The sequence below is a fragment of the Oncorhynchus gorbuscha genome, linkage group LG07, assembly GCF_021184085.1.
Source record: "Oncorhynchus gorbuscha isolate QuinsamMale2020 ecotype Even-year linkage group LG07, OgorEven_v1.0, whole genome shotgun sequence".
Classification (NCBI taxonomy): domain Eukaryota; kingdom Metazoa; phylum Chordata; class Actinopteri; order Salmoniformes; family Salmonidae; genus Oncorhynchus; species Oncorhynchus gorbuscha.
The window spans coordinates 3,987,185-4,009,608 of NC_060179.1; positions in this window are offsets into that span (position 1 = coordinate 3,987,185).

Consider the following 22,424-nt stretch of genomic DNA (forward strand, 5'->3'; position numbering starts at 1 on the left):
CCACAGAGAGTGTCGGTCTCTCCTCCCCTCCACAGAGAGTGTCGGTCTCTCCTTCCCTCCACAGAGAGTGTCGGTCTCTCCTCCCCTCCACAGAGAGTGTCGGTCTCTCCACACCTCTCCTCCCCTCCACAGAGAGTGTCGGTCACTCCACACCTCTCCTCCCCTCCACAGAGAGTGTCGGTCTCTCCTCCCGTCCACAGAGAGTGTCGGTCTCTCCTCCCCTCCACAGAGAGTGTCGGTCTCTCCACACCTCTCCTCCCCTCCACAGAGAGTGTCGGTATCTCCTCCCCTCCACAGAGAGTGTCAGTCTCTCCTCCACAGAGAGTGTCGGTCTCTCCTCCCTTCCACAGAGAGTGTCGGTCTCTCCTCCCCTCCACAGAGAGTGTTGGTCTCCCCTCCCCTCCACAGAAAGTGTCGGTCTCTCCTCCCCTCCACAGAGAGTGTTGGTCTCCCCTCCACAGAAAGTTTCGGTCTCTCCTCCCCTCCACAGAGAGTGTCGGTCTCTCCACATCTCTCCTCCCCTCCACAGAGAGTGTCGGTCACTCCACACCTCTCCTTCCCTCCACAGAGAGTGTCGGTCTCTCCACACCTCTCCTCCCTCCACAGAGAGTGTCGGTCTCTCCTCCCTCCACAGAGAATGTCGGTCTCTCCACACCTCTCCTCCCCTCCACAGAGAGTGTCAGTCTCTCCTCCCCTCCACAGAGAGTGTCAGTCTCTCCTCCCCGCCACAGAGAGTGTCAGTCTCTCCTCCCCTCCACAGAGAGTGTCGGTCTCTCCTTCCCTCCACAGAGAGTGTCGGTCTCTCCTCCCCTCCACAGAGAGTGTCGGTCTCTCCTCCCCTCTACAGAGAGTGTTGGTCTCTCTTCCCCTCCACAGAGAGTGTCGGTCTCTCCTCCCCTCCACAGAGAGTGTTGGTCTCGCCTCCCCTCTACAGAGAGTGTTGGTCTCTCTTCCCCTCCACAGAGAGTGTCGGTCTCTCCTCCCCTCTACAGAGAGTGTTGGTCTCGCCTCCCCTCTCCACCCCTCCACAGAGAGTGTCGGTCTCTCCTCCCCTCCACAGAGAATATCGGTCTCTCCTCCCCTCTCCACACCTCCACAGAGAGTGTTGGTCTCACCTCCCCTCTCCTCCCCTCCACAGAGAGTGTCAGTCTCTCCTCCCCTCCACAGAGAGTGTCAGTCTCTCCTCCCCTCCACAGAGAGTGTTGGTCTCACCTCCCCTCTCCTCCCTCCACAGAGAGTGTCAGTCTCTCCTCCCCTCCACAGAGAGTGTCAGTCTGTCCTCCCCTCCACAGAGAGTGTTGGTCTCACCTCCCCTCTCCTCCTCTCCACAGAGAGTGTCAGTCTCTCCTCCCCTCCACAGAGAGTGTCAGTCTCTCCTCCCCTCCACAGAGAGTGTCAGTCTCTCCTCCCCTCCACAGAGAGTGTTGGTCTCACCACCCTCTCCTCCCCTCCACAGAGAGTGTCACAGTCTCTGTCCTCCCCCTCCACAGAGAGTGTCGGTCTCTCCTCCCCCTTCCCCTCCACCACAGAGAGTGTCGGTCTCTCCACACCTCTCCTCCCCTCCACAGAGAGTGTCGGTCTCTCCACAGAGAGTGTCGGTCTCTCCTCCCTCCACAGAGAGTGTCGGTCTCTCCACACCTCTCTCCTCCCCTCTACAGAGAGTGTCGGTCTCTCCTCCCATCTCCCCCCTCCACAGAGAATGTCTGTCTCTCCTCCCCTCCACAGAGAGTGTCGGTCTCTCCTCCCATCCCTTCCCCTCCCCTCCACAGAGAGTGTCAGTCTCTCCTCCCCTCCACAGAGAGTGTCGGTCTCTCTTCCCAGAGAGTCCCTCTCCCCTCCACAGAGAGTGTCGGTCTCTCCTCCCTCCCTCCACAGAGAGTGTTGGTCTCTCCTCCCCTCCACAGAGAGTGTCGGTCTCTCCTCCTCTCTACAGAGAGTGTTGGTCTCTCCTCCCCTCTCCACACCCTCCTCCACAGAGAGTTTCAGTCTCTCCTCCCCTCCACAGAGAATGTCGGTCTCTCCTCCCCTCCACAGAGAGTGTTGGTCTCCCCCTCCACAGAGAGTGTTGGTCTCTCCTCCCTCTCCACCCCTCCACAGAGAGTGTCGGTCTCTCCTCCCCTCCACAGAGAGTGTCGGTCTCTCCTCCCCTCTACAGAGAGTGTTGGTCTCTCCTCCCCCCTCCACAGAGAGTGTCGGTCTCTCCTCCCCTCTACAGAGAGTGTTGGTCTCTCCTCCCCTCTCCACCCTCCACAGAGAGTGTCTGTCTCTCCTCCCCTCCACAGAGAGTGTCGGTCTCTCCTCCCATCCCTCCTCCCCTCCACAGAGAGTGTTGGTCTCTCCTCCCTCTCCACAGAGAGTGTTGGTCTCCCCCTCCACAGAGAGTGTCGGTCTCTCCTCCCTCCACAGAGAGTGTCGGTCTCTCCTCCCCTCTCCACACCTCCACAGAGAGTGTTGGTCTCTCCTCCCTCCACAGAGAGTGTCGGTCTCTCCTCCCTCCCTCCACAGAGAGTGTTGGTCTCTCCTCCCCTCTCCACACCTCCACAGAGAGTTTCGGTCTCTCCTCCCCTCCACAGAGAATGTCGGTCTCTCCTCCCCTCTCCTCCCCTCCACAGAGAATGTAGGTCTCTCCTCCCCTCCACAGAGAGTGTCGGTCTCTCCTCCCCTCCACAGAGAGTGTCGGTCTCTCCAAACCTCTCCTCCCCTCCACAGAGAGTGTCGGTCTCTCCTCCCCTCTCCTCCCCTCCACAGAGAGTGTCTGTCTCTCCTCCCCTCCCCTCCACAGAGAGTGTCGGTCTCTCCACACCTCTCCTCCCCTCCACAGAGAGTGTCGGTCTCTCCACACCTCTCCTCCCCTCCACAGAGAGTGTCGGTCTCTCCTCCCCTCTCCTCCCCTCCACAGAGAATGTCTGTCTCTCCTCCCCTCCACAGAGAGTGTCGGTCTCTCCTCCCATCCCTTCCCCTCCCTCAACAGAGAGTGTCAGTCTCTCCTCCCTCCACAGAGAGTGTCGGTCTCTCTTCCCCTCTCCTCCCCTCCACAGAGAGTGTCGGTCTCTCCTCCCCTCTACAGAGAGTGTTGGTCTCTCCTCCCCTCCACAGAGAGTGTCGGTCTCTCCTCCCCTCTACAGAGAGTGTTGGTCTCTCCTCCCCTCTCCACACCTCCACAGAGAGTTTCGGTCTCTCCTCCCCTCCACAGAGAATGTCGGTCTCTCCTCCCCTCTCCTCCCCTCCACAGAGAGTGTTGGTCTCTCCTCCCTCTCCACCCTCCACAGAGAGTGTCGGTCTCTCCTCCCCTCCACAGAGAATATCGGTCTCTCCTCCCCTCTCCTCCCCACCACAGAGAATGTCGGTCTCTCCTCCCTCCACAGAGAGTGTCGGTCTCTCCTCCCTCCACAGAGAGTGTCGGTCTCTCCACACCTCTCCTCCCCTCCACAGAGAGTGTCGGTCTCTCCTCCCCTCTCCTCCCCTCCACAGAGAGTGTCTGTCTCTCCTCCCCTCCCCTCCCCTCAACAGAGAGTGTCGGTCTCTCCTCCCCTCCACAGAGAGTGTCGGTCTCTCCTCCCCTCCACAGAGAGTGTCGGTCTCTCTTCCCCTCTCCTCCCCTCCACAGAGAGTGTCGGTCTCACACCTCTCCTCCCCTCCACAGAGAGTGTCGGTCACTCCACACCTCTCCTCCCCTCCACAGAGAGTGTCGGTCTCTCCACACCTCTCCTCCCCTCTACAGAGAGTGTCGGTCTCTCCTCCCGTCCACAGAGAGTGTCGGTCTCTCCTCCCCTCCACAGAGAGTGTCGGTCTCTCCACACCTCTCCTCCCCTCCACAGAGAGTGTCGGTCTCTCCTCCCCTCCACAGAGAGTGTCAGTCTCTCCTCCCCGCCACAGAGAGTGTCAGTCTCTCCTCCACAGAGAGTGTCGGTCTCTCCTCCCCTCCACAGAGAGTGTCGGTGTTTCCTCCCCTCCACAGAGAGTGTCAGTCTCTCCTCCCCTCCACAGAGAATGTCGGTCTCTCCTCCCCTCTCCTCCCCTCCACAGAGAGTGTTCTCCTCCCTCCACAGAGAGTCTCGGTGTCCCCCTCCACAGAGAGTGTCGGTCTCTCCTCCCCTCCACAGAGAATGTCGGTCTCTCCTCCCCTCTCCTCCCCTCCACAGAGAGTGTCGGTCTCTCCTCCCCTCCACAGAGAATGTCGGTCTCTCCTCCCCTCCACAGAGAGTGTCGGTCTCCCCCCTCCACAGAGAGTGTCCTCTCCTCCCCTCCACAGAGAGTGTCGGTCTCTCCTCCCCTCCACAGAGAGTGTCCTCCCCTCTCCACAGAGAGTGTCTGTCTCTCCTCCCCCCAGAGAGTGTCCCCTCCCCTCAACAGAGAGTGTCGGTCTTTCCTCCCCTCCACAGAGAGTGTCGGTCTCTCCTCCACTCCACAGAGAGTGTCGGTCTCTCCTCCCCCTCCACAGAGAGTGTCGGTCTCTCTTCCCCTCTCCTCCCTCCACAGAGAGTGGCGGTCTCTCCTCCCCTCCACAGAGAGTGTCGGTCTCTCCTCCCCTCCACAGAGAATGTCGGTCTCTCCACACCTCTCCTCCCTCCACAGAGAGTGTCGGTCTCTCCTCCCCTCCACAGAGAGTGTCAGTCTCTCCTCCCCTCCACAGAGAGTGTCGGTCTCTCCTCCCCTCCACAGAGAGTGTCGGTCTCTCCTTCCCTCCACAGAGAGTGTCGGTCTCTCCTCCCCCACAGAGAGTGTCGGTCTCTCCACACCTCTCCTCCCCTCCACAGAGAGTGTCGGTCCACTCCACACCTCTCTCCTCCCCTCCACAGAGAGTGTCGGTCTCTCCTCCCGTCCACAGAGAGTGTCGGTCTCTCCTCCCCTCCACAGAGAGTGTCGGTCTCTCCACACCTCTCCTCCTCCACAGAGAGTGTCGGTATCTCCTCCCCTCCACAGAGAGTGTCAGTCTCTCCTCCACAGAGAGTGTCGGTCTCCCTCCCTCCACAGAGAGTGTCGGTGTCTCCTCCCCTCCACAGAGAGTGTCAGTCTCTCCTCCCTCCACAGAGAGTGTCGGTCTCTCCTCCCCTCTCTCTCCCTCCACAGAGAGTGTCGGTCTCTCCTCCCTCCACAGAGAGTGTCGGTCTCTCCTCCCCCTCCACAGAGAGTGTCAGTCTCTCCACCTCCTTCCCTCCACAGAGAGTGTCGGTCTCTCCTCCACACCTCTCCTCCCTCCACAGAGAGTGTCGGTCTCTCCTCCCCTCCACAGAGAATGTCGGTCTCTCCTCCCTCTCCTCCCCTCCACAGAGAGTGTCGGTCTCTCCTCCCCTCCACAGAGAGTGTCAGTCTCTCCTCCCCTCCACAGAGAGTGTCGGTCTCTCCTCCCCTCCACAGAGAGTGTCGGTCTCTCCTCCCCTCTCCTCCCCTCCACAGAGAGTGTCTGTCTCTCCTCCCCTCCACAGAGAGTGTCGGTCTTCCTCCCCTCCACAGAGAGTGTCGGTCTCTCCTCCCCTCCACAGAGAGTGTCGGTCTCTCCTCCCCTCCACAGAGAGTGTCGGTCTCTTCCCCTCTCCTCCCCTCCACAGAGAGTGTCGGTCTCTCCTCCCCCTCCACAGAGAGTGTCGGTCTCTCCTCCCCTCCACAGAGAATGTCGGTCTCTCCACACTCTCCTCCCCTCCACAGAGAGTGTCGGTCTCTCCTCCCCTCCACAGAGAGTGTCAGTCTCTCCTCCCCTCCACAGAGAGTGTCGGTCTCTCCTCCCTCCACAGAGAGTGTCGGTCTCTCCTTCCCTCCACAGAGAGTGTCGGTCTCTCCTCCCTCCACAGAGAGTGTCGGTCTCTCCTCCCTCTCCTCCCCTCCACAGAGAGTGTCGGTCTCTCCACACCTCTCCTCCCCTCCACAGAGAGTGTCGGTCTCTCCTCCCGTCCACAGAGAGTGTCGGTCTCTCCTCCCCTCCACAGAGAGTGTCGGTCTCTCCACCCCTCTCCTCCTCCCCTCCACAGAGAGTGTCGGTCTCTCCTCCCCTCCACAGAGAGTGTCAGTCTCTCCTCCACAGAGAGTGTCGGTCTCCTCCCCTCCACAGAGAGTGTCGGTCTCTCCTCCCTCCACAGAGAGTGTTGGTCTCCCTCCTCCACAGAAAGTGTCGGTCTCTCCTCCCTCCACAGAGAGTGTCGGTCTCCCCCCCTCCACAGAAAGTGTCGGTCTCTCCTCCCCCCTCCACAGAGAGTGTCGGTCTCTCCACACCTCCTCCTCCCCTCCACAGAGAGTGTCGGTCTCTCCACCCCTCCACAGAGAGTGTCTCTCCTCCCCTCCACAGAGAGTGTCGGTCTCTCCACACCTCTCCTCCCCTCCACAGAGAGTGTCGGTCTCTCCTCCCCTCCACAGAGAGTGTCGGTCTCTCCACCCTCTCCACAGAGAGTGTCAGTCTCTCCTCCCCTCCACAGAGAGTGTCAGTCTCTCCTCCCCCCACAGAGAGTGTCAGTCTCTCCCTCCACAGAGAGTCCAGAGAGTCTCCTCCCCTCCACAGAGAGTGTCGGTCTCTCCTCCCCTCCACAGAGAGTGTCGGTCTCTCCACACCTCCCCTCCACAGAGAGTGTCCGTCTCTCCACCCTCTCCTTCCCCTCCACAGAGAGTGTCGGTCTCTCCACACCTCTCCTCCCCTCCACAGAGAGTGTCGGTCTCTCCTCCCCTCCACAGAGAATGTCGGTCTCTCCACACCTCTCCTCCCCTCCACAGAGAGTGTCAGTCTCTCCTCCCCTCCACAGAGAGTGTCCTCTCCTCCCCTCCCCAGTCTCTCCTCCACAGAGAGTGTTGGTCTCTCCTCCCCTCTCCACAGAGAGTGTCGGTCTCTCCTCCCCCCTCCACAGAGAGTGTCTCTCCTCCCTCCACAGAGTGTGTCTGTCTCTCCTCCCCTCCACAGAGAGTGTCGGTCTCTCCACACCTCTCCTCCCCTCCACAGAGAGTGTCGGTCTCTCCTCCCCACAGAGAGTGTCTCCTCCCCTCCACAGAGAGTGTCTGTCTCTCCTCCCCTCCCCTCCCCTCCCCTCAACAGAGAGTGTCGGTCTCTCCTCCCCTCCACAGAGAGTGTCGGTCTCTCCTCCCCTCCACAGAGAGTGTCGGTCTCCCTCTTCCTCCTCCCCTCTCCCCTCCACAGAGAGTGTCGGTCTCACACCTCTCCTCCCCTCCACAGAGAGTGTCGGTCACTCCACACCTCTCTCTCCCTCCACAGAGAGTGTCGGTCTCTCCACACCTCTCCTCCCCTCTACAGAGAGTGTCGGTCTCTCCTCCCGTCCACAGAGAGTGTCGGTCTCTCCTCCCCTCCACAGAGAGTGTCGGTCTCTCCACACCTCTCCTCCCCTCCACAGAGAGTGTCAGTCTCTCCTCCCCGCCACAGAGAGTGTCAGTCTCTCCTCCACAGAGAGTGTCGGTCTCTCCTCCCCTCCACAGAGAGTGGCGGTGTTTCCTCCCCTCCACAGAGAGTGTCAGTCTCTCCTCCCCTCTCCTCCCCTCCACAGAGAGTGTTGGTCTCTCCTCCCCTCTCCACCCCTCCACAGAGAGTGTCGGTCTCTCCTCCCCTCCACAGAGAATATCGGTCTCTCCTCCACTCTCCTCCCCTCCACAGAGAATGTCGGTCTCTCCTCCCCTCCACAGAGAGTGTCGGTCTCTCCTCCCCTCCACAGAGAGTGTCGGTCTCTCCACACCTCTCCTCCCCTTCACAGAGAGTGTCGGTCTCTCCTCCCCTCTCCTCCCTCCCACAGAGAGTGTCTGTCTCTCCTCCCCTCCCCTCCCCCTCAACAGAGAGTGTCGGTCTCTCCTCCCCTCCACAGAGAGTGTCGGTCTCTCCTCCACTCCACAGAGAGTGTCGGTCTCTCCTCCCTCCACAGAGAGTGTCGGTCTCTCTTCCCCTCTCCTCCCCTCCACAGAGAGTGGCGGTCTCTCCTCCCCTCCACAGAGAGTGTCGGTCTCTCCCCCCTCCACAGAGAATGTCGGTCTCTCCACACCTCTCCTCCCCCCTCCACAGAGAGTGTCGGTCTCTCCTCCCCTCCACAGAGAGTGTCAGTCTCTCCTCCCCTCCACAGAGAGTGTCGGTCTCTCCTCCCCTCCACAGAGAGTGTCGGTCTCTCCTTCCCTCCACAGAGAGTGTCGGTCTCTCCTTCCCTCCACAGAGAGTGTCGGTCTCTCCACACCTCTCCTCCCCTCCACAGAGAGTGTCGGTCACTCCACACCTCTCCTCCCCTCCACAGAGAGTGTCGGTCTCTCCACACCTCTCTTCCCCTCTACAGAGAGTGTCGGTCTCTCCTCCCGTCCACAGAGAGTGTCGGTCTCTCCTCCCCTCCACAGAGAGTGTCGGTCTCTCCACACCTCTCCTCCCCTCCACAGAGAGTGTCGGTATCTCCTCCCCTCCACAGAGAGTGTCAGTCTCTCCTCCACAGAGAGTGTTGGTCTCCCCTCCCCTCCACAGAAAGTGTCGGTCTCTCCTCCCCTCCACAGAGAGTGTTGGTCTCCCCTCCACAGAAAGTGTCGGTCTCTCCTCCCCTCCACAGAGAGTGTCGGTCTCTCCACACCTCTCCTCCCCTCCACAGAGAGTGTCGGTCACTCCACACCTCTCCTCCCTCCACAGAGAGTGTCGGTCTCTCCACACCTCTCCTTCCCTCCACAGAGAGTGTCGGTCTCTCCTCCCCTCCACAGAGAATGTCGGTCTCTCCACACCTCTCCTCCCCTCCACAGAGAGTGTCAGTCTCTCCTCCCCTCCACAGAGAGTGTCAGTCTCTCCTCCCCGCCACAGAGAGTGTCAGTCTCTCCTCCCCTCCACAGAGAGTGTCGGTCTCTCCTTCCCTCCACAGAGAGTGTCGGTCTCTCCTCCCCTCCACAGAGAGTGTCGGTCTCTCCACACCTCTCCTCCCCTCCACAGAGAGTGTCGGTCTCTCCTCCCCTCCACAGAGAATGTCGGTCTCTCCACACCTCTCCTCCCCTCCACAGAGAGTGTCAGTCTCTCCTCCCCTCCACAGAGAGTGTCAGTCTCTCCTCCCCGCCACAGAGAGTGTTGGTTTCTACTCCCCTCCACAGAAAGTGTCGGTCTCTCCTTCCCTCCACAGAGAGTGTCGGTCTCTCCTCCCCTCCACAGAGAGTGTCGGTCTCTCCACACCTCTCCTCCCCTCCACAGAGAGTGTCGGTCACTCCACACCTCTCCTCCCCTCCACAGAGAGTGTCGGTCTCTCCACACCTCTCCTCCCCTCTACAGAGAGTGTCGGTCTCTCCTCCCCTCCACAGAGAGTATTGGTCTCTCCTCCCCTCCACAGAGAGTGTTGGTCTCCTCACACCTCTCCTCCCCTCCACAGAGAGTGTCGGTCTCTCCTCCCCTCCACAGAGAGTGTCAGTCTCTCCTCCCCGCCACAGAGAGTGTCAGTCTCTCCTCCACAGAGTGTGTCGGTCTCTCCTCCCCTCCACAGAGAGTGTCGGTCTCTCCTCCCCTCCACAGAGAGTGTCAGTCTCTCCTCCCCCCCACAGAGAGTGTCAGTCTCTCCTCCCCTCCACAGAGAGTGTCGGTCTCTTCTCCCCTCCACAGAGAGTGTTGGTCTCTACTCCCCTCCACAGAAAGTGTCGGTCTCTCCTTCCCTCCACAGAGAGTCTCTCCCCCTCCACAGAGAGTGTCCTTCCTCCCCTCCACAGAGAGTGTCGGTCTCTCCACACCTCTCCTCCCCTCCACAGAGAGTGTCGGTCTCTCCACACCTCTCCTCCCGTCCACAGAGAGTGTCAGTCTCTCCTCCCCTCCACAGAGAGTGTCGGTCTCTCCACACCTCTCCTCCCGTCCACAGAGAGTGTCAGTCTCTCCTCCCCTCCACAGAGAGTGTCGGTCTCTCCTCCCCTCCACAGAGAGTGTCAGTCTCTCCTCCCCGCCACAGAGAGTGTCAGTCTCTCCTCCCCTCCACAGAGAGTGTCGGTCACTCCACACCTCTCCTCCCCTCCACAGAGAGTGTTGGTCTCTACTCCCCTCCACAGAAAATATCGGTCTCTCCTTCCCTCCATAGAGAGTGTCGGTCTCTCCACACCTCTCCTCCCCTCCAAAGAGAGTGTCGGTCACTCCACACCTCTCCTCCCCTCCACAGAGAGTGTCGGTCTCTCTACACCTCTCCTCCCCTCCACAGAGAGTGTCGGTCTCTCCACACCTCTCCTCCCGTCCACAGAGAGTGTCAGTCTCTCCTTCCCTCCACAGAGAGTGTCGGTCTCTCCTCCCCTCCACAGAGAGTGTCGGTCTCTCCACACCTCTCCTCCCGTCCACAGAGAGTGTCAGTCTCTCCTTCCCTCCACAGAGAGTGTCGGTCTCTCCTCCCCTCCACAGAGAGTGTCGGTCTCTCCTCCCCTCCACAGAGAGTGTCGGTCTCTCCTCCCCAACATGTTGCTCCAGAGAGTGTTGATGAAGTGACCCATGTCGCCAAGAGCAGAAGGAGGAAACACATTCCTAGCCCTGGCCCATATGTGGAGGAAGGCAGTGGGGCGTGGTGACGTAAACCACGGGAACAAGAAATACTATTACCACCTCAACATATCTCTCTCTCTCTGTGTCTCTCTCTCTCTCTCTCTCTCTCTCTCTCTGTGTCTCTCTCTCTCTCTGTGTCTCTCTCTCTCTCTCTCTCTCTCTCTCTCTCTCTCTCTCTCTCTCTCTCTCTCTCTCTGTGTGTCTCTCTCTCTCTCTCTCTCTCTCTCTCTCTCTCTCTCTCTCTCATACTATCCTGTCTCTCTTGACAAAGGACAACATATCTCAACATATCTCTCTCTCTCCCTGTGTGTCTCTCCCTCTCTTTGTATCTCTCTCTCTCCCTGTGTGTCTCTCCCTCTCTTTGTATCTCTCTCTCTCCCTGTGTGTCTCTCCCTCTCTTTGTATCTCTCCCTGTGTGTCTCTCCCTCTCTTTGTATCTCTCCCTGTGTGTCTCTCCCTCTCTTTGTATCTCTCCCTGTGTGTCTCTCCCTCTCTTTGTATCTCTCCCTGTGTGTCTCTCCCTCTCTTTGTATCTCTCCCTGTGTGTCTCTCCCTCTCTTTGTATCTCTCCCTGTGTGTCTCTCCCTCTCTTTGTATCTCTCCCTGTGTGTCTCTCCCTCTCTTTGTCTCTCTCTCTCTCTCTCTCTCTCTCTCTCTCTCTCTCTCTCTCTCTCTCTCTCTCTCTCTCTCTCTCTCTCTCTCTCTCTCTCTCTCTCTCAGGGTAGCTATAGTACATAGACCAAATTCAGGGTAGCTTGGGTGCAGGGCCAGGGAACCTAGACTGTGTGCAGGGCCAGGTTTGTTGATTGGAAACTGTGTATTCCTCACCTCACGTGAGGCAACTCTGTGCTGCCTGTCTTCCATATGCTAACCCCCTGAGGTGAGTTCAACAAGGCTTCTGCTTACTGCGAACGTGTTCCCTCGTAAAACAATTTCAGTTGGAACGATTGGAATGAACATTCCTAATAACATGGTTATTTACAGTGACAGTTTAGACCCCAAACTGACAGATACACAATACCTTCTCAGACTGTGAACTAAATGTGAGTGAATGTTCATGGCATAACATAAAATAGTCCAAATATGTTAGCAAACGTTAGCTAACGTCCGCAAACTATTTTCCTTGTTGAACACATCCCGTCTTGGAGGGGAAGGTTGATTAACCACTGTTTGTTTGTTCTTAAACGATCAACTTCCTTCTGAACCAGTTTTCAGGTTGTTGGCAGAACTATCCGTGCGCTAGGTGAACCTTGAACCTCAGAGAGAGAGAGAGAGAGAGAGAGAGAGAGAGAGAGAGAGAGAGAGAGAGAGAGAGAGAGAGAGAGAGTGATTCCCTGTGGATCTTAGTGCCTCCCCCCACAGTGATTCCCTGTGGATGTAGTTGACGTAGATCTCTCGATCTCAGCAGGACGTGGTGTTATTACAGAGAACCATGACGCACCGTGGTACTCTAGACGGCTACAGTAGGGCACACAGAACACAGAGGCATTGTTCAAATCATCCAGAACACACACACACACACACAATGAAGCCCTGTCGTGTAGCTGAAGCAGGTTGTCAGGTGAAGCCGTGTGTGTGCGGTTTGAGTCGTATTTGCTGAAGTTGACAGGAGATGAATACATTAGTTGAACAGGAGATGAATACATTAGGGAGGGTTCAATCACATGTCAACCATAGGGGAGGGTTGTCATGTCAACCATAGTGGAGGGTTGGAGGGGGGTTGTCATGTCAACCATAGGGGGGTTGTCATGGGTTGTCATGTCAACCATAGGGAGGGTTGTCATGTCAACCATAGGGGAGGGTTGTCATGTCAACCATTATGGGGGGAGGGGTTGTCATGTCAACCATAGGGGAGGGTTGTCATGTCAACCATATGGGGGAGGGTTGTCATGTCAACCATGGGGAGGGGTTGTCATGGGTGTCATGTCAACCATGGGGGGTTGTCATGTCAACCATAGGGGGTTGTCATGGGGGAGGTTGTCATGTCAACCATAGGGAGGGTTGTCATGTCAACCATAGGGGAGGGTTGTCATGTCAACCATAGGGGAGGGTTGTCATGTCAACCATAGGGGAGGGTTGTCATGTCAACCATGGGGTCAGGGGAGGGTTGTCATGTCAACCATGTGGGAGGGTTGTCATGTCAACCATGGGGAGGGGTTGTCATGTGAACCATGGGTGGAGGGTTGTCATGTCAACCATGGGGGAGGGGTTGTCATGTCAACCATGGGGGGGGTTCTCATGTCAACCATAGGGGAGGGTTGTCATGTCAACCATGGGGGGGTTGTCATGTCAACCATAGGGAGGGAGGGTTGTCATGTCAACCATAGGGGAGGGTTGTCATGTCAACCATAGGGGAGGGGAGGGTTGTCATGTGAACCATGGGTGGAGGGTTGTCATGTCAACCATGGGGAGGGGTTGTCATGTCAACCATAGGGGGTGGTTGTCATGTCAACCATAGGGGGAGGGTTGTCATGTCAACCATAGGGGAGGATTGGCATGTCAACCATGGGGGAGGATTGATTGGTTAAGGTTAGCTATAGGGAGGGTTATTAGGTTAGCTATAGGGAGGGGTTAAGCTATAGGGAGGGGTTAAGGTTAGCTATAGGGAGGGGTTAAGGTTAAGGTTAGCTATAGGGAGGGGTTAAGGTTAGGTTAGCTATAGGGAGGGGTTAAGGTTAGCTATAGGGAGGGGTTAAGGTTAGCTATAGGGAGGGGTTAAGGTTAGCTATAGGGAGGGGTAAGGTTAGCTATAGGGGGGTTAGGTTAAGGTTAGCTATAGGGAGGGGTTAAGGTTAGCTTATAGGGAGGGGTTAAGGTTAAGGTTAGCTATAGGGAGGGGTTAAGGTTAGCTATAGCTATAGGGAGGGGTTAAGGTTAAGGTTAGCTATAGGGAAGGGGTTATAGGGAGGGGTTAAGGTTAGCTTATAGGGAGGGGTTAAGGTTAAGGTTAGCTATAGGGAGGGGTTAAGGTTAGCTATAGGGAGGGTTAGCTATAGGGAGGGGTTAAGGTTAGCTATAGGGAGGGGTTAAGGTTAGCTATAGGGAGGTTAGCTATAGGGAGGGGTTAAGGTTAGCTATAGGGAGGTTAGGTTAAGGTTAAGGTTAGCTATAGGGAGGGGTTAAGGTTAGGGAGGGGTTAAGGTTAGCTATAGGGAGGGGTTAAGGTTAGCTGGTTAGCTATAGGGAGGGGTTAAGGTTAATAGGGAGGGTTAAGGTTAAGGTTATGGTATAGGGAGGGGCTAAGGTTAAGGTTAGCTATAGGGAGGGGTATAGGGAGGGGTTAAGGTTTAGCTATAGGGAGGGGTTAAGGTTAGCTATAGGGAGGGGTTAAGGTTAAGGTTAGCTATAGGGAGGGGTTAAAGGTTAAGGTTAGCTATAGGGAGGGGTTAGCTATAGGGAGGGGTTAATTAAGGTTAGCTATGGGGAGGGTTAAGGTTAAGGGAGGGTTAAGGTTAGCTATAGGGAGGGGTTAAGGTTAGCTAGCTATAGGGAGGGGTTAAGGTTAAGGTTAGCTATAGGGAGGGGTTAAGGTTAGCTTAGGGAGGGGTTAGCTATAGGGAGGGGTTAAGGTTAGCTTAGGGTGGTTAAGGTTAGCTATAGGGAGGGGCTAAGGTTTAGCTATAGGGAGGGGCTAAGGTTAAGGTTAGCTATAGGGAGGGGTTAAGGTTAAGGTTAGCTAGGGGAGGGGTTAAGGTTAGCTATAGGGAGGGGTTAAGGTTAAGGTTAGCTATAGGGAGGGGTTAAGGTTAAGGTTAGCTATAGGGAGGGGTTAAGGTTAGCTATAGGGAGGGGCTAAGGTTAAGGTTAGCTATAGGGAGGGGTTAAGGTTAGCTATAGGGAGGGGTTAAGGTTAGCTTAAGGGGTTAGCTATAGGGAGGGGTTAAGGTTAAGGTTAGCTATAGGGGCTAGGGTTAAGGTTAAGGTTAGCTATAGGGAGGGGTTAATTAGCTATAGGGAGGGGTTAGCTATAGGGAGGGGTTAAGGTTAAGGTTAGCTATAGGGAGGGTTAAGGTTAGCTATAGGGAGGGGTTAAGGTTAGCTATAGGGAGGGGGTTAGCTATAGGGAGGGGTTTAAGGTTAAGGTTAGCTATAGGGAGGGGTTAAGGTTAAGGTTAGCTATAGGGAGGGGTTAAGGTTAGCTATAGGAAGGGGTTAATGTTAGCTATAGGGAGGGGTTAAGGTTAGGGGTTAAGGTTAAGGTTAGCTAGGGAGGGGTTAAGGTTAGCTATAGGGAGGGGGTTAAGGTTAGCTATAGGGAGGGGTTAGGGTTAAGGTTAGTTAGGGAGGGGTTAAGGTTAGCTATAGGGAGGGGTTAAGGTTAAGGTTAGCTATAGGGAGGGGTTAAGGTTAAGGTTAGCTATAGGGAGGGCTAGGTTAAGGTTAGCTATAGGGAGGGGTTAAGGTTAAGGTTAGCTATAGGGAGGGGTTAAGGTTAGCTATAGGGAGGGGTTAAGGTTAAGGTTAGCTATAGGGAGGGGTTAGGGGTTAAGGTTAAGGTTAGCTATAGGGAGGGGTTAAGGTTAAGGTTAGCTATAGGGAGGGGCTAAGGTTAAGGTTAGCTATAGGGAGGGGTTAAGGTTAAGGTTAGCTATAGGGAGGGGTTAAGGTTAGCTAGGGAGGGAGGTGAAGGTTAGCTATAGGGAGGGGTTAAGGTTAAGGTTAGCTATAGGGAGGGGTTAAGGTTAAGGTTAGCTATAGGGAGGGGTTAAGGGGTTAGCTAGGTTAAGGCTATAGGGAGGGGGGAGGGTTAATGTTAGCTATAGGGAGGGGTTAAGGTTAAGGTTAGCTATAGGGAGGGGTTAAGGTTAGCTATAGGGAGGGGTTAAGGTTAAGGTTAGCTATAGGGAGGGGTTAAGGTTAAGGTTAGCTATAGGGGGAGGGGTTAAGGTTAAGGTTAGCTATAGGGAGGGGCTAAGGTTAAGGTTAGCTATAGGGAGAGGGGCTTAAGGTTAGCTATAGGGAGGGGTTAAGGTTAGCTATAGGGAGGGGTTAAGGTTAAGGTTAGCTATAGGGAGGGGTTAAGGTTAGGTTAGCTATAGGGAGGGGTTAAGGTTAGCTATAGGGAGGGGTTAAGGTTAAGGTTAGCTATAGGGAGGGGTTAAGGTTAGGGAGGGGTTAAGGTTAAGGTTAGCTATAGGGAGGGGTTAAGGTTAAGGTTAGCTATAGGGAGGGGTTAAGGTTAGCTATAGGGAGGGGTTAAGGTTAAGGTTAGCTATAGGGAGGGGTTTAAGGTTAAGGTTAGCTATAGGGAGGGGTTAAGGTTAGCTATAGGGAGGGGTTAAGGTTAGGGGTTAAGGTTAAGGTTAGCTATAGAGGGGCTAGGGGGGAGGGGCTTTAAGGTTAGCTATAGGGAGGGTTAGCTATTAGGGAGGGAGGGTTAAGGTTAAGGTTAGCTTAGCTATAGGGAGGGGTTAAGGTTAGCTAGGTTAGCTATAGGGAGGGGTTAAGGTTAAGGTTAGCTATAGGGAGGGGTTAAGGTTAAGGTTAGCTATAGGGAGGGGTTAAGGTTAAGGTTAGCTATAGGGAGGGGTTAAGGTTAAGGTTAGCTATAGGGAGGGGTTAAGGTTAAGGTTAGCTATAGGGAGGGGTTAAGGTTAAGGTTAGCTATAGGGAGGGGGTTAGCTATAGGGAGGGGTTAAGGTTAGCTATAGGGAGGGGGTTAGCTATAGGGAGGGGTTAAGGTTAGCTATAGGGAGGGGCTATAGGGAGGGGTTAAGGTTAGCTATAGGGAGGGGTTTAGCTATAGGGAGGGGTTAAGGTTAAGGTTAGCTATAGGGAGGGGTTAAGGTTAAGGTTAGCTATAGGGAGGGGTTAAGGTTAGCTATAGGGAGGGGTTAATGTTAGCTATAGGGAGGGGTTAAGGTTAAGGTTAGCTATAGGGAGGGGTTAAGGTTAGCTATAGGGAGGGGTTAAGGTTAAGGGAGGGGTTAGCTATAGGGAGGGGTTAAGGTTAAGGTTAGGGTTAAGGTTAGCTATAGGGAGGGGTTAAGGTTAGCTATAGGGAGGGGTTAGCTTATTAGCTAGGGAGGGGTTAGGGGTTAAGGTTAAGGTTAGCTATAGGGAGGGGTTAAGGTTAAGGTTAGCTATAGGGAGGGGTTAAGGTTAAGGTTAGCTATAGGGAGGGGTTAAGGTTAAGGTTAGCTATAGGGAGGGGTTAAGGTTAGCTATAGTTAGGGAGGGGTTAAGGTTAGCTATAGGGGGGTTAAGGGGTTAAGGGAGTTAAGGTTAGCTATAGGGAGGGGTTAAGGTTAGCTAGGGAGGGGTTAAGGTTAGCTAGGGAGGGGTTAGGTTAAGGTTAGCTATAGGGAGGGGTTAAGGTTAGCTATAGGGAGGGGTTAAGTTAAGGGAGGGGCTATAGGGGGGTTAGCTATAGGGAGGGGTTAAGGTTAAGGTTAGCTATAGGGAGGGGTTAAGGTTAATGTTATATAGGGAGGGGTTAAGGTATAGGAGGGGTTAGGTTAACTATAGGGAGGGGTTTAAGGTTAAGGTTAGGGAGGGGTTAAGGTTAAGGTTATAGGGAGCTCTACAACATCCGGGTTACAGGTTAATCCAGGCACTTGTCATCTCCCGTCTGGATTACTGCAACTCGCTGTTGGCTGGGCTCCCTGCCTGTGCCATTAAACCCCTACAACTCATCCAGGGCAGCCCGTCTGGTGTTCAACCTTCCCAAGTTCTCTCACGTCACCCCGCTCCTCCACTCTCTCCACTGGCTTCCAGTTGAGGGGTTACAAGACCATGGTGCTTGCCTACGGAGGGAGGGGTTACCTCCAGGCTCTGATCAGGCCCTACACCCAAATAAGGGCACTGGTTCATCCACCTCTGGCCTGCTCGCCTCCCTACCACTGAGGAAGTACAGTTCCCGCTCAGCCCAGGTTCGCTGTCTGGCTCCCCAATGGTGGAACAAACTCCCTCACGACGCCAGGACAGCGGAATCAATCACCACCTTCCGGAGGGAAACCCCACCTCTTTAAGGAATACCTAGGATAGGATAAAGTAATCTTTCTCACCCCCCTTAAAATATGTAGATGCACTATTGTAAAGTGGCTGTTCCACTGGATGTCATAAGGTGAATGCACCAATTTGTAAGTCGCTCTGGATAAGAGCGTCTGCTAAATGACTTAAATGTAAATGTAAAAGGTTAAGGTTAGCTATAGGGAGGGGCTAAGGTTAAGGTTAGCTATAGGGAGGGGTTAAGGTTAAGGTTAGAGAAGTACAGTTCCCGCTCAGCCCAGTCAAAACTGTTCGCTGCTCTGGCTCCAATGGTGGAACAAACTCCCTCACGACGCCAGGACAGCGGAATCAATCTATAGGGGGGCTTTAGCTACAGAGTGCAGTGAATGTAATATGGCTGACCATTTCTCTTCTTTTATTTTTTGTAGAGCGACAAGGAAAATATTTTGAGGAAGAGCTATGGAAACCACATATCATGCTTCACGCACAAGGTAGCTAACACGTAGACAGCTGTACCATTCTGTGTTTTTCTGCTGCAGACATTTATAACCTGACACTATGGAATAACATGTGGATAGATGAAGGAGCAACATCCTCCTCCGCCCATGGTTGGGCCCTGAGACTGACTCCTGTCCAGGCGGTGTACTGATACACGTCTCACACTACAGAAACAGGAGATAATTATAGCGCTGAAGAAGATGGCCGCCGTTTTACAATCCCGTATGTATAATGTTGTTGCTTTATTTGTACATAATGTTTCTGCATATTTGTAAACAACAGCTGGTGCACGAAATCTAACGAAGACCTTGAGGTTTTGCTCGCCTGAGGTAGAGTATCTCATGATAAGCTGTAGACCACACTATTTACCAAGAGAGTTTACATATATATATATATTTTTGAAGCTGTCTACTGTATATACCACCGCAGACCGATGCTGGCACTAAGACCGCACTCAGTGAGCTGTATAAGGCCATAAGCAAACAGGAAAACGCTCACCCAGAAGCGACACAATTAGTGGCCAGGGACTTTAATGCAGGGAAACTCACATCAGTTTGTTAAATGTGCAAACAGAGGGGAAAAACTCTAGACCACCTTCACTCCACACACAGAGACGGGAACAAAGCTCTTCCGCGCCCTCCATTTGGCAAATCTGACCATAATTCTGTCCTCATGATTCCTGCTTACAAGCAAAAACGAAAGCAGGAAGCAGCAGTGACTCTGTAAATGAGAAAATGGTCAGATGAATCAGATGCTAAGCTACAGGACTGTTTTGATGATGCGCGGACTGGAATATGTTCCGGGATTCTTCCGATGGCATTGAGGAATACACCACATCAGTCACTGTCTTCATCAACAAGTGCATCGATGACGTCCTCCCCACAGGGACCGTACGTTCATACCCCAACCAGAAGCCATGGATTACAGGCAACATCCAATCTCAAATATAAAAATATATTTTGATTTGTTTAACACTTTTTTTGGGGGGGGTTACTACATTATTCTACAATATATGTGTTCTCATAGTTTTGATGTCCTCATTATTATAAAACAATGTAGAAAATAGTTTTAAAAAAACAAGAAAAACCCTGGAATGAGAAGGTGTGTCCAAACTTTTGCCCTTAGATTTCCACCCCAAACGAATAAATGGTGAAAAGCATGCCATTTTCTCATGCTTAAGTTCAAGGTCAGAATGCGTGCAGAGGAAAAAGAAAAAAGTAATTCTGTTCCATTTACGAACGCTTAACTTGCTTAACCCCCTCCCTCCCCCCATGTATGGAATAGGGTGCCATTTGGGACCCAATCAGAGAAAGACTGAAAGGAATCCTCCATGGCTTTATTGAGTGTCCATACTAACTTGTTTCTTTAAGGAGTACTGTATTCAGGTCAAACCCATGTCTGAACCTCAAATGGAACCCTACTAGTTATACTGTACACAGATGTAGGATCTTAATTTGATCACTCTTTTGTTACAAGAATTGCAAACCCGTCCTGTATTTGAATTGTTTTTAAAAGCTTCTAAATTTCTGAATTCATTCGGACTGACGAAAAATGCATCAACACCTGCAAAAAAAATGTTAATTGGCTTTTATCCACGTAGCAAACTGGATCAAATTTAGATCCTACATATGTAGCCCACTAAAAGCCCTGGTCAAACAACACGGTAACAGGGTCAAAGTAGGTAACAGGGTCAAAGTAGGTAATAGGGTCAAAGTAGGTAAGTGGGTCAAAGTAGGTAATGGTGTCAAAGTAGGGAACAGGGTCAAAGTAGGGAATATGGAATAGGGTCAAAGTAGGGAATATGGAATAGGGTCAAAGTAGGGAATGGGGTCAAAGTAGGGAATGGGGTCAAAGTAGGGAACAGGGTCAAAGTAGGGAACAGGGTCAAAGTAGGGAATAAGGTCAAAGTAGGGAATAGGGTCAAAGTAGGGAATAGGGTCAAAGTAGGGAATAGGGTCAAAGTAGGGAATAAGGTCAAAGTAGGGAATAGGGTCAAAGTAGGGAATAAGGTCAAAGTAGGGAATAGGGTCAAAGTAGGGAAGATGGAACAGGGTCAAAGTAGGGAACAGTGTCAAAGTAGGGAATAGGGTCAAAGTAGGGATTATGGCATAGGGTCAAAGTAGGGAATATGGAATAGGGTCAAAGTAGGGAATAAGGTCAAAGTAGGGAATAGGGTCAAAGTAGGGAAGATGGAACAGGGTCAAAGTAGGGAACAGGGTCAAAGTAGGGAACAGGGTCAAAGTAGGGAATAGGGTCAAAGTAGGGATTATGGCATAGGGTCAAAGTAGGGAATATGGAATAGGGTCAAAGTAGGGATAAGGGTCAAAGTAGGGAATAGGGTCAAAGTAGGGAACAGGGTCAAAGTAGGGAATGTGGAATAGGGTCAAAGTAGGGAACAGGGTTAAAGTAGGGAATAGGGTCAAAGTAGGGAATAGGGTCAAAGTAGGGAATAGGGTCAAAGTAGGGAATATGGTCAAAGTAGGGAGTATGGAATATGGTCAAAGTAGGGAACATGGCACAAGGTTAAAGTAGAGAGTGTGGAAAAATCAAAATAATCTATAGACCCCAGTAGTATTCCTTACTCACCCTGTATGTTAAAGAATCTATAGACCCCAGTAGTATTCCTTACTCACCCTGTCTGTTAAAGAATCTATAGACCCCAGTAGCATTCCTTAATCACCCTGTCTGTTAAAGAATCCATAGACCCCAGTAGCATTCCTTACTCACCCTGTCTGTTAAAGAATCCACAGACCCCAGTAGCATTCCTTAATCACCCTGTCTGTTAAAGAATCCACAGACCCCAGTAGCATTCCTTACTCACCCTGTCTGTTAAAGAATCCACAGACCCCAGTAGCATTCCTTACTCACCCTGTCTGTTAAAGAATCCACAGACCCCAGTAGCATTCCTTACTCACCCTGTCTGTTAAAGAATCCATAGACCCCAGTAGCATTCCTTACTCACCCTGTCTGTTAAAGAATCCATAGACCCCAGTAGCATTCCTTACTCACCCTGTCTGTTAAAGAATCCATAGACCCCAGTAGCATTCCTTACTCACCCTGTCTGTTAAAGAATCCACAGACCCCAGTAGCATTCCTTACTCACCCTGTCTGTTAAAGAATCCACAGACCCCAGTAGCATTCCTTACTCACCCTGTCTGTTAAAGAATCCACAGACCCCAGTAGCATTCCTTACTCACCCTGTCTATTAATTAACCTCTTAGGGAGGCTGCACATTTTTGCAGCTTTTTGTTAAAAATTGCGTAACATTTCGAAGTCCTGCTACTCATGCCAGGAATATAGTATATGTATATGATAAGTATGTGTGTATAGAAAACACTCTGAAGTCTCTAAAATTGGTTAAATCGTGTCTGTGGCTATAACATAACGTGTTTAGGAGTAAGAATCCCTCGAAAAACTGTTCACCAAAAACACAAAAAAAATATCAATCCGCCAGTCAATGTATTGTCTAAGGCGACAGAAAATAAATGAGGATGCCCTGTAAACGCCTACAGCTTCCACACGATGTCGCCAGTACTGGCATTTCCAGTCTGCTTTATCTTTGGTTAGATGACGTTTTGGCCCTTCCTGTTTTAGGCTCACCACAGGATGTTGTGAAATTGAAAACAATGGACGATGATTGAAGTGATTTGTAAAAGTTTATAGGCAACTTTTGTAATTTTAAAAAGTGACGTTGCGTCTTGTAAAATGGAATATAAAATGGTATTCTGGGGGGTGCATGCTATCAGATAATAGCTTCTCATGCTTTCGCCAAAAGCATTTTACAAATCTGACTTGGTGGCTAGATTCACAACGAGTGTAGCTTTAATTCAGTACCTTGCATGTGTGTTTTAATGAAAGTTTGAGTTTTATCGAAAACTATAGGTGGCGCTCTGAAATTTCCGCTGATTTGGTCCCGCCAGCAACAACACCTGGGACCTATTAGACACCCACCATGAGCTATATTTGCCTAAGAAGAGGCAAACCAAATAAAATCCCACACCAAACTAAAAGACAGGAAGCAAACCAAAAAGTGGAGCAAAACAAAACCAGGGGATTATATATATTTTTTAAAGAAATCAAATAAGTAGAGCCAACTAAAGATGTTAACCTTCCACATCTCTCAAGACAACTCGAGCGTTGGGCCAGCGACGCTTTAATTAATATCACATGGGGCATCACAGTTGAAACACCTTCAGATTAACGAGATGGACAAGTCGGCACAGGTGTAACACATACTGACTAACGAGTTGAAATCAATCGGTGCACCCCAAGTGCTAACGTCAAACCTCAAAATATAAATGGAAAAACCAAAGCCTGTAATAAGATGATGAAACAAATTGTCTCACTAAGAAACAGCTATGTTGAATCTAAACCCGGCCAGCAACAGATGCAAGTAGCGTATTGCCTGTTCATTGCAGAGAGTGTACACATGGTAGGTAGCTAGCTAATAAACACACAAGGTAGTTATGCTAGCGATCCTCATGAACAACGACACGGACGTGACAGAGGAGAGAATGGTAAACGCGTCTAATAT